An 8,680-nucleotide genomic window follows, 5' to 3' on the forward strand; every position below is an offset into this window, starting at 1 on the left:
TGTAAAAATATGAACGAGGTTAACATTCGGAACTGATTTCTCATTCTGCTGACATCAGAGCTTGATCAAAGAAGAGTTGTCACAAAAAGGAAAAAAGAGAAAGAGCTAACTCTTTCTCTCTCTCTCTCTCTCTCTCTCTCTCTCTCTCTCTGCCGGTTGCTATTCACGACTAGAGTCACGAACTGCCCTCCCGGCGAGGGTGGTCAAACGAGGAATTGACTCCTCGGCCGGTTGCTATTCACGACTAGAGTCGCGAACTGCCCTCCCGGCGAGGGTGNTCAAATGAGGANCTGACTCCTCGGCCGGTTGCTATTCACGACTAGAGTCGCGAACTGCCCTCCCGGCGAGGGTGNTCAAATGAGGANNTGACTCCTCGGCCGGTTGCTATTCACGACTAGAGTCGCGAACTGCCCTCCCGGCGAGGGTGGTCAAATGAGGAATTGATTGTGGAGAAGCAAAAGAGTATATTCTCGCGATGCTTTTAGGCGGTTATGCGTCACTGGTAGGTTCCGAGTATTATCCTCGAGTTAGATTTTTAACTAGTGGAACTCCCGATTAAAATTTGTGGGTGGACTTACTACTTGCTGCTACTGGTGGTGCGGTTTCAGTTGAGGCCGGTGCGGCGTTGTGATTAGCTTGTTGCAGGTCGGCAGTGTCGATGCCCTGGGATCTCGCTCTCTGCACTCACTGGCACTCACTTACTCACTCACTTAAATCTGCGGGTCTTTTTGGATACGCGGCGCGGTTCTTACTGAGTTTCCGATTCCGAGAGCCCTGGCTTATATACTGTTGTAGTAAGCGAGGACTCTCCCAATCGGGAACTCAGTTGATCGGAAACTCACTTTGCTGGTTCCTATTTGTTAATTAGTCGGTCGGGCGACTTCCGAGATTGCCAATCGGCGACGATCTCTCGCTTCGGTCGCCTTGTCCGATTTTCCGAGGAAGAAAAAAGGGAGAGTATTGTCTCTTGCAATTACGCCGCATAGACCCCTTGTTGTTTGTTTGTAATAAAAATGCCGGTGTTTCTATTTGCGCCGGTCGCTCTAATTTTTATGACCGGCATTTTCATGACCCGGAGATATCCGGGTTTGTTTGGAAAGCTGCTCGAATAGTTATCTAAAATTTCGTGTTATTGCTAGGCGCAGTTTATCTTTCCGGGCGTCGATATAGTTTTCGTTTGTTCTCTTATCGTCTGGAGTTTTAAGTTTCCAAACGATAGGAGACCCGTTTGAATTATTTATTATTATTGACCAAAAAAAAAGGGTTGCTATGCGCTGGCGCGTCGCGTCGCAGGAAAAAAGGGGACCGTGGAGTCTCCAGGACGTAACACAGGCTTAGTGAAAAGAAGCCGGAACATAGTATGTCCGCACTCTTCCACGAGTCGAACAGTCGAGCGTGACGTCACGTACACGGACGGCGGTTCTCGCTTGTGTGCGTGCCCCCACCACCTCGGTGCTCTTGGTGCTAGGCTACCAAATCTTTTATCACTGGTCGTACGGTGGTCAATCGTATCGTGATCAATCTTACGGTGGTCAATTGTATCGTGGTCAATCGTACTGTGATCAATCGTACTGTGGTCAATCGTACCGTGTCCAATAGTATGCGTGCTATCGTACTGTGTCCAATCGTACCGTGGTCAAACGGACGTCACCCGCATCTTTCTCTTTCTAAGCCTCTATTGCATCTACTTACGTGCTAGCATAGGATTCGTGCACTCTAGTCTTATATATAGTTATATCTTTATGCATCAAACCAAACCAAATCTTCTCTTTAGTTCCATCTAGCAATATTGTATGGTCATAAAGAACTACAATAAGATAGAGTCCCTAGAAATAAGAGTCTGGCCAATGTTTGATCTGAAGCAAAATGGTGTCGGAAGTTTAAAATATATTCTATATTACAAAACTATGCTTTCTTATGAAAATGTATTCTTTTGTACTTCTTAATATATAATTATATGTCAAAAAATATTTTTTCTTTCCCTCTATCACGGCCTATCTCTTTTATCTCATCACGCACTAATAGATCTGTTTATATTATTTTAAATTACCAATTTTACACGTAAAATAAAATATATATATATAGTTGGTCGTTGAAGAGAGAAAGAGAGAGAGAGAGAGAGAGAGAGAGAGAGAGAGAGAGAGAAAGCGAAGATTATAAGAGCAAAAAGTGCAAGCACCACAAACAGACCTAATGATATTTAAATCAATGTGTGGCTATAACGTTATCCATTGTTTCTGCCATTTTGCTTCAGAACCAATAAAAAGGTTNACAACATTGGCTAGACCATAGACATCTATAATATACTAGACTGCGGTGCTCGCTTCTCTAGATGTACCGGTATATAATGGGCGCTTTTCAGCTACGTACACAAGCGACGCTGTGTAATATAGTGTCCACTAGTATGAGTGAGACGCACTGATATGCTCTTTCTCACACTAGTGGACACTGTGTTACACAGTGTCGCCTGCCTAAGTAGCATGAAAACGTTCAGCGAATGTTAATTTTGTGTTAGACATGTTTTATGTTAGACCCCAAACACTGATCTAACATGTTGAACTACCCAAGTAACATGAAAACGTTCAGCGAATGTTAATTTTGTGTTTGACATGTTTTATGTTAAACCCCGAACACTGATCTAACATATTGAACTAATATAAGTTTGAAATGTTCCTAAACGTACCTAAACGAAGAAAACATGATTTGCGACTGTTTTCTTGGATTCTGCATGTTAGTCTGAGAACATTCGGAGGACGTTTAGAAATTTTTTAAACCTGTATACAAATTTAAGATTTACTCAAGTAGCATAAAAACGTTCTCGTAACATTCGGCGAACGTTAATTAATTAAATGTAACAAAATATATTTCCAAATGTAACATAAAATATATTTGATTCAAATATAGCATTGTTTGAAACAAAAACTGTCGCGCTGTAAAAAAATTGTACTTTAAGTTATAATAATAATAAATAATTAATAATAATAAAAGAAATATTTTTATCCACTGTTGCAAGGGTACATTACACTGCAATANTTTTAATAAAATAATAATTTAAAGAAATAATAATAAATAAAATGTGTACAAGATAGCTAGAGAATAAGTAGATAAAAATAATCACATTCTAGTAAGGAATAAGTGGTCTCGCGGATTGAGTGCAGGGGCTGTGAATACAGAGGTCTCGAGTTCAAATCCTGCCATCATCTTAAGATTTTTTCAGATTCAGTTTCTTTCAATAGAGTTCATTGGATGATTGGCGAGCTGAATCGGGCTTCCAAAAATTAATTCAAGTGAAATCTCGAAGCTGTGTAAAAATGCAACCTGCGAAAAATTTTTTTATTCTCTCTGTGTAACGTTCGCCGAATGTTACGGAAACGTTTCAGTGAAACGTTCTGAGAACGTTTGCTGAATGTTAGGAGAATGTTAGTCCTGAGCGAACTTCTAACATAACAAAAACGTTTTTCACTGTTACTGTTCTAACATTCGCTGAACATTCTGAGAACATTTTTATGCTATTTGGGTGTGTACGTACCCAAGTAGCACGAAAACGTTCAGCGAATGTTAATTTTGTGTTAGACATGTTTTATGTTAGACCCCGAACACTGATCTAACATGTTGAACTAATATAAGTTTGAAATGTTCGTACCCAAGAAGCATAAAAACGTTCAGCGAATGTTAATTTTCTGTTAGACTCCGAACACTGATCTAACATGTCGAACTAATATAAGTTTGAAATGTTTGTACCTAAACGAAGAAAACGTTACGATTTGCGACTTTTCTTGGATTCTACATGTTAGTTTGAGAACATTCAGAGGACGTTTAGAAATTTTTTAAAACTATACAAATTTAAAATTTACCCAAGTAGCATAAAAACGTTCTCGTAACATTTGGCGAACATTCTCAGAACGTTTTACTGAAACGTTCCCGTAAAATTCGGCGAACGTTAATTAATTAAATGTAACATGAAATATATTTATAAATGTAACAAAATATATTTGATTTATTAATAGTGATTGGAAACTTTGACCATAAAGAGCAGACACGGTTGTTGATGTGTGCAGTTGCAAATAGTATTTTTTTATTGCAAAAATATATTATATGTAACAATTATGACTTAAGGCTTGTTGAAATTAATAACAAGAAATATATAAGGCTTTATGAGCCATTCGCAGGATGTTTGAGCGAAACCTGTGCGTGTATATATATATATACACATGTAACGAACTCAACTTGTAAAATTTTTACAAGTGAGTGTTTTTTGAATTGAAATCTCAATTCTTAAATTCATACGGAATACTGGATTTGCATCTCACATATAAGAGACCGGATACCCCCCTAACTAATTTTAAAATATTGCGAAAAAAACTTCTCCTTTATTAATTTTAACGAGCCTTAAGTCATAATTGTTTAAAATTACGCTGGCTGAAAATTAGCGTTAACAACATTATCAGATCATCTTCGATATATGTATGAATTGCGAGACTAACTCCAAGTGCCTCGGTGGCCTAATAGGGAAGGCGATGGCACGGAAAGCCGGAGATTCCAGGTTCGACTCCTGGCCGAGTAGTTTTTTTCGCAATATTTTAAAATTAGTTAATTTTATAAACTACGAACGGACGTGAGTATTGTGGTAATGGATCTTTGAGGACGTGAAAACAATGTTCGAAACAATGCTTGATTCAAATATAGCATTGTTTGAGACAAAAACTTTTGCGCTGTAAAAATGTACTTTAAATTATAATAATAATTAATAATTAATAATAATAAGAGAAATATTTTTATCCACTGTTGCAGGGGTACATTACACTGCAATATTTTTAATAAAATAATAATTTAGAGAAATAATAAATAAAATGTGTACAGGATAGCTTGAGAATAAGTTGATAAAAATAATCACATTTTAGTAAAGAATAAGTGGTCTCGTGGACTGAGTGCAGGGGCTGTGAATACAGAGGTCTCGAGTTCAAATCTTGCCATCTTCTTAAGATTTTTTCAGATCCAGTTTCTTTCAATAGAGTTTATTATCGGTTGATTGGCGAGCTGAATCAGGCCTCCAAAGATTAATTCAAGTGAAATCTCGAAGCTGTTTAAAAACGCAAGCCGCGAAAAATTTTTTTATTCTCTCTGTGTAACGTTCGCCGAATGTTACGGGAACGTTTCAGTAAAACGTTCTGAGAATGTTTGCTGAATGTTAGGAGAATGTTAGTCCTGAGCGAACTTTTAACATAACAAAAACGTTTTTCACTGTTACTGTTCTAACATTCGCCGAACATTCTGAGAACGTTTTTATGCTACTTGGGTAGCTGGAAAGCATCTAATGTACAACTTATACATGACATAGTAACCGATTGGAATGTGTGTTGTCTGCTCTTCGCTTCGTGATACATATGTCGTACTGCAAGACGGTAAATCGTGCGTGGTAAAAGAAATAATTTTTCTTTAAAATTTCTCTTGCTTTAAAGTTNTTTTCTATTCGATGGATTTTATCTGACAGATTATCAACGCTTCTATGTTACGAGCATCGAAATATTNGTATTAAAACAGAATCGGAGAAGAAACTATTTCTTTTGACGTGCACGATTTATTGCTATCGGCTGCTTTCCTTTTAGGAGACACAGTTGACAGAAGTCGACACAAGAGTCATTCTGTCTTTGTTTCTCACTGAATACTGAACGAAGACAGAATGATTTTTGTGTCAACTTGTGTCGACTGTGTCTCCTAAAAGGAAAGCAGCCATAGATGTCTATGGGCTAGACTCTTATTTCTAGGGACTCTACAATAGAATGGTCGCGCGCGCTCTCACAAGGAGAGGGCACGATGTGTGACCAATCNATTTTGCCGGAACTTTTTGTATCGATAGGTCACTATGCCAAGCTACAGTATATACAGAGGCTGCTTTCCTTTTAAAAGACACAGTCGACACAAGTCGACACAAAAGTCATTCTGTCTTTGTTCAGTATTCAGTGAGAAACAAAGACAGAATGACTCTTGTGTCGACTTATGTTGACTGTGTCTCTTAAAAGGAAAGCAGCCAGAGAGAAGCCTGAGAGCGGCTATGCCATTGTAGTTTCTTAGTCGGTTTCAGCCGCTGGTTTTAGCTGTATTCCCACAAAAGTGGAACTCAAAGGCCGTTCTACATTAAACGCAAGTTGCAGATCTCGTGGAATTGACTAATTGCAGAGTCAAATCATCCAATCGACCAACGTGATTGATCAGTTCCACGAGACCTGCGACTTGGGTTTAATGGAGAACGGTCTTTGAGTTTCACTTTTGTGGAAATACGGCTAAAACCAGAGGCTGAAACCGTCGTAAGAAACTACAATGGCATGGCCGCTCTCAGGCTTCTCTCTGGTATATACAGTAACGCAACTCTCTGTCGGTATTTTTGATGTTTGAGTGCCGTATATATGCGCATGCGTGTCCGTAGTACCTATATACTAACCACCCCGATAGCCAAATGATAGCAGTATGCCAGCAGTATGCACGCAAGTTTAATCAGCACTTTGCAGCAGATTCCACTCAGCTGTGTCATCATAGTGAGTGAATTATGTAGGCACGATACGTAAAGAAAACAACACAGCAAAAATATAGAAATAAATAAAGAATGAAATAACAATAGCACGTTATGCTTTAAATCTGCTACATTTTTTGAGGAAGTTCTGCTTGATTGATGCAATAATATTTACATCACGGCATGACATATTTATATTCTTTTTTTCTGTTTTTCTGGCGACACTAGTTGAAATAACAGATTATGTGTGAATGCTGGCTACATTGTACTGGCATAATGTGTTATTGCAAACTTTTCAAAATATGATCACTCAGTCTTGGTTATCTGGGCAATAGCGTTACAGACATTTTCTGTCTTGCTTCCTCTCTTATTTTTGCTCTTTAGGCCAAAGCACAAACTTTTGCATAACGCATAACGCATAAAACATAAGAAAATCAATCAATCCAGCTTTTCGTTTTTATCCCTACTTCTTGTTCTAGAAAGCTTAGATTGGTTGATTTTCTTATGTCTCACGCGTTATGCGTTATGCAAAAGTCTGTGCTTCGGCCTTTTTTCTCACTACTATTTAAATGCCCATATGACGTTTTTCTGTAGAAAGTGGCGGTAAAAGAAAAGATTTTAGGTTGTAAAGAAGTGCGATGTGTGTTAAACACCACCTTACTGTGTTAATTATAATATGAAGTGATAGCGTTCAGTGTGATTTCTTGATCAGTGTTCAGTGTTTTGTGAACAGTGAAAAAGTGTTTAATAACCAAGAGGAAAAAGAGAATAATTAATCTGTATAAAGATCATACAGATTCTCAATTCTCTTTTACACTTTGATCTTAGTTTTTTTGCAGGTATAACTTTAAATCAGAAAAAAGAATGGCAGTTCAAATGCTTGGTGTATTGTAAAGGAGTGCAACAACAGGATTGTTGCAGAAAAAAGACATTTTTTTTGTTTTTCAAAGGAACATAACAGGTATGATTTTGATTTACCTACATTATATTTTTTAAACTATGTAAATGTTTATTATTCGCAATTATATTTTCAAATTTGTATTTATGGATGGGTATATGTTATATTCATTACATGTATTTACATTATATGTATTTATATATTAACAAATTGTTATGCCATTATATACAGATGGTTGAAATGGATAGAAAGTATGTAAAAAACAAGATAAAGTGATAGAACCAGAATGCCTATTTGAAATATCGAATGTGGCATTTACATTTTGAAGAGGAATGGTACAAAGGAAACAAAAAGAGAGCGTATCTTTATCCAGATGCTATACCGACAATATTTGAAAGGTAAATTCTTATAATATAGATACAGCGATCTGTGCATGTGTTTTTGATTTAGATATATTGTAAGACGTCTGAAATAATGATAATCATTTTTATCCAGGACACTTATAAGCTTGTATATGCCGAAAATATATCGGATAATCATTTTGTAGCATCAAAGGATTCAGAGGTAAATTTCGCGCTCTAGTTTATTGTTTGTATATTGTTACTTGTTTAGCGATTATTTATTTTTAATACTTGTTGAAGCTTTTACAATTTTTACGGAGTCTGAAATCAACTTACGACTTAAGAGGGTACTGGAGCGAGATCCGAAGTCCGCACTGTGGTCTCTGCCCGGGAAGTGGCGCCCTCAAGTGGTTGAGTTAGTCCATCCTTCTTTTAAAGTGAGACGGACTAATCGCGCTTGTCTCTCGCGTCCAGTGATGTGCTGTTGTGGGAATAAAGTTGCGTCTGCGCAATAGGCAAATGCAATGAATTCTCACTGACGTATATACTTCGGTCAAATATGAGGTATTATTAGATCCCAGTGAGAAAAGAAATGTGAAAAAAATTGCAGAGAGAAAACAAATTTTGATTAAAGAAATAAAATACATTTAATATAAATGATAATAGGAAAATTGGAAATAGGAAAATTCATTTGTTATTTTTTACGTCTGCAGCCGATTTATTACATGAATAAATACCAACATTTGTTGCGAGGATAAAGAAACTGCAGAAACCTTACCAATATTCGAAGAAAACTGTATATAAAACATTATACACATAAGAAATAATACATATATACTTATACTTAAATATTTATACACTAAATAGTAAACAATACAATATACTTAAATCTGAATACATAAACTTAAATCTTAATAATAATACAATAAATAC

At 36.9% G+C, this 8,680-nt stretch overlaps 1 long non-coding RNA gene across 1 annotated transcript; it reads left to right on the forward strand.

The window, feature by feature from the left end:
* The first annotated feature begins 6,969 nt into the window (after positions 1–6,969).
* LOC109862947 lies at positions 6,970–8,135 on the forward strand. Its single transcript, XR_002251260.1, has 4 exons — positions 6,970–7,469; positions 7,638–7,804; positions 7,902–7,970; positions 8,048–8,135. It is a non-coding gene; the product is annotated as an uncharacterized LOC109862947 (long non-coding RNA).
* Positions 8,136–8,680: the final 545 nt, after the last annotated feature.

Source organism: Pseudomyrmex gracilis, unplaced genomic scaffold (assembly GCF_002006095.1).
Source record: "Pseudomyrmex gracilis isolate BER0280 unplaced genomic scaffold, ASM200609v1 scaffold_2712, whole genome shotgun sequence".
In the NCBI taxonomy this organism is placed as follows: domain Eukaryota; kingdom Metazoa; phylum Arthropoda; class Insecta; order Hymenoptera; family Formicidae; genus Pseudomyrmex; species Pseudomyrmex gracilis.